The sequence below is a fragment of the Pleurodeles waltl genome, chromosome 12, assembly GCF_031143425.1.
Source record: "Pleurodeles waltl isolate 20211129_DDA chromosome 12, aPleWal1.hap1.20221129, whole genome shotgun sequence".
NCBI lineage: Eukaryota > Metazoa > Chordata > Amphibia > Caudata > Salamandridae > Pleurodeles > Pleurodeles waltl.
The window spans coordinates 107,421,125-107,430,324 of record NC_090451.1 but is presented as its reverse complement, the minus strand read 5'-3'; the positions used below and the strand labels follow the sequence as shown (position 1 = coordinate 107,430,324).

General features: G+C 44.9%; 2 non-coding genes across 2 annotated transcripts; both read right to left on the bottom strand.

Annotated features, from left to right (window-relative positions):
• Positions 1-3,909: 3,909 nt before the first annotated feature.
• Positions 3,910-3,981, bottom strand: TRNAH-GUG (transfer RNA histidin (anticodon GUG)). Its single transcript has one exon. It is a non-coding gene; the product is annotated as a tRNA-His (tRNA).
• Positions 3,982-8,905: 4,924 nt separating this feature from the next.
• TRNAH-GUG (transfer RNA histidin (anticodon GUG)) lies at positions 8,906-8,977 on the bottom strand. The gene has a single exon. It is a non-coding gene; the product is annotated as a tRNA-His (tRNA).
• Between the last annotated feature and the right edge of the window lie 223 nt (positions 8,978-9,200).

Here is a 9,200-nt window from a genome sequence, read left to right as displayed (position 1 = left end):
GGAGTGGAGTGGAATACAGTGAAGTGGCATGGAATGAAGTAGTATAGAGTAGAGTGGGAGAGAGTAAAGTGGAGTGGCATAGAGTGAACTAGAGTAGAGCGTAGTGGGATAGAGTGGAGTGGCATGGAGTGGAATGGAGAGGCACAGAGTAGGGTAGAGTGCAAAAGTGTGGAATGGCATGGAGTTGAGTGGAGTAGCATAGAGTAGAGTGGCATTCTGTGGGGTGGATTAGAGTGGCATGGAGTGGCATACAGTAGAGTGGAATAGAGCTTAGTGGTGGAGAGTACAGTGGCTTAGAGTGGAGTATAGTAGCATGGAGTAGAGTAGCGTAGAGTAGAGAGGGGTGCAATGGAGTAGAGTGGCACAGAGTTGAGTGGTGTACAGTGGCGTAGAGTAGAATGGGATAAAATAAAGTGGCGTACAGTAGACTGGAGTAGAGTAGCATAGAGTGGAGAGGCATAGAGTGGAGAGGAGTAAAGTAGGTGGAATTGTATAGAGTAGAGTTCAGTTGAGTATTCTAGAGTGATGTAGAGCAGAGTGGCATAGAGTCACATAAAGTGGCATTCTATGAAGTAGGGTGGCGTAGAGAGGAATGAAGGGAAGTGGCATAGAGTAGAGTGGAGTGGAGTAGAGGGGCATAGCAGAGAGGGACAGGGTGGAGTGGCATAGAATGGAGTAGCATAAAGTGGAGTGAAGTGGCGTATAGTGGAGTGGCATAGATTAGAGTGGCATAGAGTGGAGTGATAGAGTGGAACAATGTAGATTAGAGTAGAGTAGAACTGAGTAGAGTGGAGTGGTATAGAGTTGCACAGTGTAGAGTACAGTGGCACTGAGGGGAGTAGAGTATAGTCATGTAGAGGAATACAGTGTGAGAAAGTAACTAAAGTGTCAATAGAGACGGCGTTTAGGGTGAAAAATAAGCTGTATGCTTGTCATGAATGTTGGAAAGCACATTGCACATCCAAGAATAATACGAAAACACTTTTAAAATATAAAAAATAGCGTACTGTAGAAAGACGAAAAGAACACATGTACTTGGTCCATCCTCCATGGAGGAATGAACACAAGAAAGGAAGATTCAGTCTATGGGAGCTAAGCAATCGAAATATTGCAAATGTGAGTGACATAGAAAACAATTAATGGTAAGTAAGCTATGGGCGTGTGGTAAGCCCACTGAATTCTAAACAATATGTCTCACAGCACATTCACTGTGTACGCAAGACATAAAAAGGAGTGACTAAGAGAATTCTGAGATTTAGAGCTTGACAGCAATTCACAACCCAACAAAACTGAGCCCTATATAATAATTTACAACAGAGCCAAAGTACACCTTTTACACCCCCAATGGTGGAGGTAAGATATTCAGCAGACACGTGGTCTCCCAGTGCTAAAGGATTTTGGCTAGATATGAAGTGGGCGAAGTGCCCTGAAAACATTATAAAAGTAGAACACTTGCTATAAGCAGACATCACTTCCTTGGCAAGGCAGAAGAAAAGGCACTTCAGAGGGAAGAAATGAGAGGGCTAAGGAACAGACAGATAGCTCCCCTATGGGCAGAGGTGGCGGGAGCATGGAACACTCCTGACATGACTATGATGACGATGCAGATGGGCCTCTTAACTTGCGGAGTTAGGAGCACGAGAAACACACCTCTCCTAGACCTCCCTGGAAGATCATACACTGGGGAGGGTTCCCCTGGGTCCCTTCCCCCCCCCCCCCCGGCTGGGCCCCATACAGCTGTAGACACACTCACACGATGCGTAGTTAGGTCTCGTTTCTGGGCAAGTTGTTTGGCTTGCTTGTTATTTGTTGTAATAAGAGATGATGAGTACCTGATGTGCCAGAGCTGGAAATGGTGGCAACCGACCACCCTGCTCCATGGGCATACAGCGCTGAACCGGAGACCCACAGGAGGCCCACACCACAGATCACAAGCCTGCTTACAGATTTATGCAAGGAACAGCCCTCAGCGTGGTGGTAACATAATATAATAGCAGTAATGGGTAACTGTTCAAAAGTTGTCATGGAAAGGAGATTCATACAGCTCTGCAACCTGTTACAATCCTGTGAATAATATGTACCATCTGAAATACCAATAAATAAAATAAATAAAAAATCTGCTGCACAACTTAGGGTAAGGCTGGTGTTGTAGTCGTAGATCTGAGGCCCTAGGAGAGCTGGAGACCCCACAGAGCTACAGCAGCTCAGAAGTTCACTTAGGCTTCATCAGGGACCCGTTTTGTGACTTGAAAACCCATTAATGCAACAATAAAGGGGTGAAGTAAATGTCATCAACATTGCATAAACTGTTGTTCTTTGCAGTTTTTTTAATAAATAACAGCGCCTGGAAGCCCTTCTGACTGTGAAGGTTTGTTTAACAAATTGTGTTGGAACAACATAAAAGAGGGGGAACTGTAAGACAGTTGCACAGATAGAAGGACGGATAGAAGGTTAAACAGATCGTCATAAATAAGCCACATGCACCGATGCATCTGTACAGGTTTGTAGACAGAAAGGCAGGTATGTAGCTGTTAGTAAATCATGGATGAGATATAATCAGCTTCACAGAAACCGCTGTAAATCACACGCGCCTGCTTTAGAAATAACCACGCCACAAAGACATTGGTAGTCAGCATGTAGGCTTTAAAGTGTTAACATAAACAGAGATGGGCAGAAATAGGCAGTAAGGCAGATACCCAGATTGAAATAGAAAGTAAATAGAAAGCACATGTAGTAATAGACGTGGACCGATAAGTATATATTGAGAAGCAGCTGTTGGTACGAAAATGGGATCACATATGATCAACTTTATGTGGACTGTCAGGATTTGAAAACGGTTGCTTCATACCAAAAAAAAACATAGCGCCAAGATGTCCTCCTCAATGTCCCTATGAGCGTTATAGTGTTAACAAAGCATACAGCCAGGCATCAACACTCTGTTAGACAGGTTCACAGTCACGCACAGGTAGGTGAGCAGATAGATAAGCAGGCACACTGGCAAAAAGATGGATGGACAGATGAATGGATCAATAGATGGACGGACCTCTCTGTTAAAAATGAGTCAAATGTAGGGATGGGCGTAACCAGTGTAACTCACTGCAGTGTAATTACGCGAAATTACAGCAACATTATGCGAGGTTGTACAGAATTACACAAGGCTATTTTCCTGGTGCAAAATACACGCTCAGATCCGAAAGGAACCTGATATACACTTTGCACAAGAAAATCGCTCTAAATGCAACAGAACTGGCACAACAGCCGCTGCTCGCGCTCTTTTCCTCTGCTCTTGGGTAGATGTCTTTCCCCACATTACTCCAAATTCCACAAAGGAGCGTAATTGTGTAATTCACGATTCGACCACGACTAATAAACTTGGCTTAAGTTTTAAAACTTTCCCTCTAGCTGCCCGGTGATCCGTCGGGTGCGGGATGATGAAGCCAAACGCTGATTGGGTGAGTGCGCCTCTCAGTGTCCTTCTCCGTCGCCTCTTTCTTTCAGACCCTTGGGAGCTCAGTCTTACTTTCTATACGAATATTTATTTTTAGACCTTTTTTCTTCGCGGCCTGAATTGCTGCAAAAACTGATATTTGACTAGCAGGATCCCTTTCAACATTGAAAGCTACTCCGCGTCAGTACAGGAGCCTCGGCGCTGCAGGTAAAGGAGACACAGACATCCATCCCTCTTGCTGACCGGGTCCCGTGAAACCAAACTGTAGCTTATACTTTTCACATCAGGACCGCCACAAACGTAAAAGCGCAGAAAGGTGAAATAAATAATAACATTGTTAACGCGTTCTTCAAAGACATTTAATTTCACCGTTGAAATTAGGTTCAAGCTCTTAACTCATGTAAATATTAAGAAGTGAGAATAAAAATGCTGCCCAACTGCCGTGACATTTCCACCCGCAATGCCGTGACTCGGATTCGAACCGAGGTTGCTGCGGCCACAACACAGAGTACTAACCACTATACGATCACGGCGAGCTACTTGGGCTCTGAAAAGACTACCCTGGTGTGGCTCTGATAGGCTTAAAAAAGGTCACAGTGTCTGTGGAGTGGATAGATTTAGTGTTTGTTTAAAACCCATCTTTTCAAGTTAGATCAGGGTCTTTTCTTTGAGTAGCAGATCACAGCAAATATTTACCTCTCTGCTTCCAGTGACAAGACTCCCCATAAACCAAGAAGCCCAGACTTCTTAACAAGATCCACCACTCTGCCCTGCAAGTCTCAAGTGTTCTATGAGTGCTGGGGTCGGGGAAGTGAACACTGCAAAAACTTAATCCACGGCCGACCAAACTCCTCCAGGCCAGGAGGGGTTCGGAACAGGCCCCCACATATTGTTGTTTTTTTCTTTTCTGGGTCTCTCTTCAGACACATTAAGCTGCTTGGTGCATACTGCTTTAGAGTTGCATGGTGTGGAATGAAGTGGCGTAAACTTGACTAGCAAACAATGGAGTGGTGATGAATGGAGGGTCATAGAAGGGAGTAGATTGAAGTGCAAAGAGTAGAGTGACGTAATGTGTCATAGAATGCAGTGGAATATAATGAAGTGGTGTGCCTTGGCATGGCGTTGAATAGCATTGTGAGGAATGGAGTGGCATAGAGCAGAGTGGGGTAGAGAGGAGTGAGGTTGCATAGAATGGCATAGAGTAGCATAGAGTAAAGTAGTGTGGTGTAGAGTGGCATAGTGTGGTGTAGAGTGAAGTGGCATGGAATGGCATAGAGTCAGAGAACAGTGTGTCATGGAGAGGGGTGGCAAAGAATTAGGAGGAGTGGAGTCGGACTGCATGAAGTAGAGTGTTGTGGAGTTGAGTAGCATACAGCCGCGTTGCATGGAGTGACACTGTGGTGTAGAGAGGAGCAGAGAAAAAAGTGGCATAGAGTAGAAAGGCCTACAGGAGAGTAGTGTAGAGTGGCACAGCATAGAGTAGTGTGCAGTAGAGTGGCATAGAGTAGAGCGCATGTAGTGCCATTGAGTGATATTGTGTGAGATGGAGTGGAGTGGAGTACAGTGAAGTGGCATGGAATGAAGTAGTATAGAGTAGAGTGGGAGAGAGTAAAGTGGAGTGGCATAGAGTGAACTAGAGTAGAGCGTAGTGGGATAGAGTGGAGTAGCATGGAGTGGAATGGAGAGGCACAGAGTAGGGTAGAGTGCAAAAGTGTGGAATGGCATGGAGTTGAGTGGAGTGGCATAGAGTAGAGTGGCATTCTGTGGGGTGGATTAGAGTGGCATGGAGTGGCATACAGTAGAGTGGAATAGAGCTTAGTGGTGGAGAGTACAGTGGCTTAGAGTGGAGTATAGTAGCATGGAGTAGAGTAGCGTAGAGTAGAGAGGGGTGCAACGGAGTAGAGTGGCATAGAGTTGAGTGGTGTACAGTGGCGTAGAGTAGAATGGGATAAAATAAAGTGGCGTACAGTAGACTGGAGTAGAGTAGCATAGAGTGGAGAGGCATAGAGTGGAGAGGAGTAAAGTAGAGTGGAATTGTATAGAGTAGAGTTCAGTTGAGTATTCTAGAGTGATGTAGAGCAGAGTGGCATAGAGTCACATAAAGTGGCATTCTATGAAGTAGGGTGGCGTAGAGAGGAATGAAGGGAAGTGGCATAGAGTAGAGTGGAGTGGAGTGGAGTAGAGGGGCATAGCAGAGAGTGACAGGGTGGAGTGGCATAGAATGGAGTAGCATAAAGTGGAGTGAAGTGGCGTATAGTGGAGTGGCATAGATTAGAGTGGCATAGAGTGGAGTGATAGAGTGGAACAATGTAGATTAGAGTGGAGTAGAACTGAGCAGAGTGGAGTGGTATAGAGTTGCACAGTGTAGAGTACAGTGGCACTGAGGGGAGTAGAGTATAGTCATGTAGAGGAATACAGTGTGAGAAAGTAACTAAAGTGTCAATAGAGACGGCGTTTAGGGTGAAAAATAAGCTGTATGCTTGTCATGAATGTTGGAAAGCACATTGCACATCCAAGAATGATACGAAAACACTTTTAAAATATAAAAAATAGCGTACTGTAGAAAGACGAAAAGAACACATGTACTTGGTCCATCCTCCATGGAGGAATGAACACAAGAAAGGAAGATTCAGTCTATGGGAGCTAAGCAATCGAAATATTGCAAATGTGAGTGACATAGAAAACAATTAATGGTAAGTAAGCTATGGGCGTGTGGTAAGCCCACTGAATTCTAAACAATATGTCTCACAGCACATTCACTGTGTACGCAAGACATAAAAAGGTGTGACTAAGAGAATTCTGAGATTTAGAGCTTGACAGCAATTCACAACCCAACCAAATTGAGCCCTATATAATAATTTACAACAGAGCCAAAGTACACCTTTTATACCCCCAATGGTGGAGGTAAGATATTCAGCAGACACGTGGTCTCCCAGTGCTAAAGGATTTTGGCTAGATATGAAGTGGGCGAAGTGCCCTGAAAACATTATAAAAGTAGGACACGTGCTATAAGCAGACATCACTTCCTTGGCAAGGCAGAAGAAAGGGCACTTCAGAGGGAAGAAATGAGAGGGCTGAGGAACAGACAGATAGCTCCCTTATGGGCAGAGGTGGCGGGAGCATGGAACACTCCTGACATGACTATGATGACGATGCAGATGGACCTCTTAACTTGCGGAGTTAGGAGCACGACAAACACACCTCTCCTAGACCTCCCTGGAAGATCATACACTGGGGAGGGTTCCCCTGGGTCCCTTCCCCCCCCCCGGCTGGGCCCCATACAGCTGTACACACACTCACACGATGCGTAGTTAGGTCTCGGTTTCTGGGCAAGTTGTTTGGCCTGCTTGTTATTTGTTGTAATAAGAGATGATGAGTACCTGACGTGCCAGAGCTGGAAATGGTGGGAACCGACCACCCTGCTCCATGGGCATACAGCACTGAACCGGAGACCCACAGGAGGCCCACACTACAGATCACAAGCCTGCTTACAGATTGATGCAAGGAACAGCCCTCAGCGTGGTGGTAACATAATATAATAGCAGTAATGGGTAACTGTTCAAAAGTTGTCATGGAAAGGAGATTCATACAGCTCTGCAACCTGTTACAATCCTGTGAATAATATGTACCATCTGAAATACCAATAAATAAAAAAAATAAACAATCTACTGCACAACTTAGGGTAAGGCTGGTGTTGTAGTGGTAGATCTGAGGCCCTAGGAGAGCTGGAGACCCCACAGAGCTACAGCAGCTCAGAAGTCCACTTGGGCTTCATCAGGGACCCGTTTTGTGACTTGAAAACCCATTAATGCAACAATAAAGGGGTGAAGTAAATGTCATCAACATTGCATAAACTGGTGTTCTTTGCATTTTTTTTTTATAAATAACAGCGCCTGGAAGCCCTTCTGACTGTGAAGGTTTGTTTAACAAATAGTGTTGTAACAACATAAAAGAGGGGGAACTGTAAGACAGTTGCACAGATAGAAGGACGGATAGAAGGTTAAACAGATCGTCATAAATAAGCCACATGCACCGATGCATCTGTACAGGTTTGTAGACAGAAAGGCAGGTATGTAGCTGTTAGTAAATCATGGATGAGATATAATCAGCTTCACAGAAACCGCTGTAAATCACACGCGCCTGCTTTAGAAAGAACCACGCCACAAAGACCTTGGTAGTCAGCATGTAGGCTTTAAAGTGTTAACATAAACAGAGATGGGCAGAAATAGGCAGTAAGGCAGATACCCAGATTGAAATAGAAAGGTAAATAGAAAGCACATGTAGTAACAGACGTGGACCGATACGTATATAGAGAAGCAGCTGTTGGTACGAAAATGGGATCACATATGATCAACTTTGTGTGGACTGTCAGGATTTGAAAACGGTTGCTTCATACCAAAAAAAACCATAGCGCCAAGATGTCCTCCTCAATGTCCCTATGAGCGTTATAGTGTTAACAAAGCATACAGCCAGGCATCAACACTCTGTTAGACAGGTTCACAGTCACGCACAGGTAGGTGAGCAGATAGATAAGCAGGCACACGGGCAAAAAGATGGATGGACAGATGAATGGATCAATGGATGGACGGACCTCTCTGTTAAACATGAGTCAAATGTAGGGATGGGCGTAACCAGTGTAACTCACTGCAGTGTAATTACGCGAAATTACAGCAACATTATGCGAGGTTGTACAGAATTACACAAGGCTATTTTCCTGGTGCAAAATACACGCTCAGATCCGAAAGGAACCTGATATACACTTTGCACAAGAAAATCGCTCTAAATGCAACAGAACTGGCACAACAGGCGCTGCTCGCGCTCTTTTCCTCCGCTCTTGGGTAGATGTCTTTCCCCACATTACTCCAAATTCCACAAAGGAGCGTAATTGTGTAATTCACGATTCGACCACGACTAATAAACTTGGCTTAAGTTTTAAAACTTTCCCTCTAGCTGCCCGGTGATCCGTCGGGTGCGGGATGATGAAGCCAAACGCTGATTGGGTGAGTGCGCCTCTCAGTGTCCTTCTCCGTCGCCTCTTTCTTTCAGACCCTTGGGAGCTCAGTCTTACTTTCTATACAAATATTTATTTTTAGACCTTTTTTCTTCGCGGCCTGAATTGCTGCAAAAACTGATATTTGGCTAGCAGGATCCCTTTCAACATTGAAAGCTACTCCGCGTCAGTACAGGAGCCTCGGCGCTGCAGGTACAGGAGACACAGACATCCATCCCTCTTGCTGACCGGGTCCCGTGAAACCAAACTGTAGCTTATACTTTTCACATCAGGACCGCCACAAACGTAAAAGCGCAGAAAGGTGAAATAAATAATAACATTGTTAACGCGTTCTTCAAAGACATTTAATTTCACAGTTGAAATTAGGTTCAAGCTCTTAACTCATGTAAATATTAAGAAGTGAGAATAAAAATGCTGCCCAACTGCCGTGACATTTCCACCCGCAATGCCGTGACTCGGATTCGAACCGAGGTTGCTGCGGCCACAACGCAGAGTACTAACCACTATACGATCACGGCGAGCTACTTGGGCTCTGAAAAGACTACCCTGGTGTGGCTCTGATAGGCTTAAAAAAGGTCACAGTGTCCGTGGAGTGGATAGATTTAGCGTTTGTTTAAAACCCATCTTTTCAAGTTAGATCAGGGTCTTTTCTTTGAGTAGCAGATCACAGCAAATATTTACCTCTCTGCTTCCAGTGACAAGACTCCCCATAAACCAAGAAGCCCAGACTTCTTAACAAGA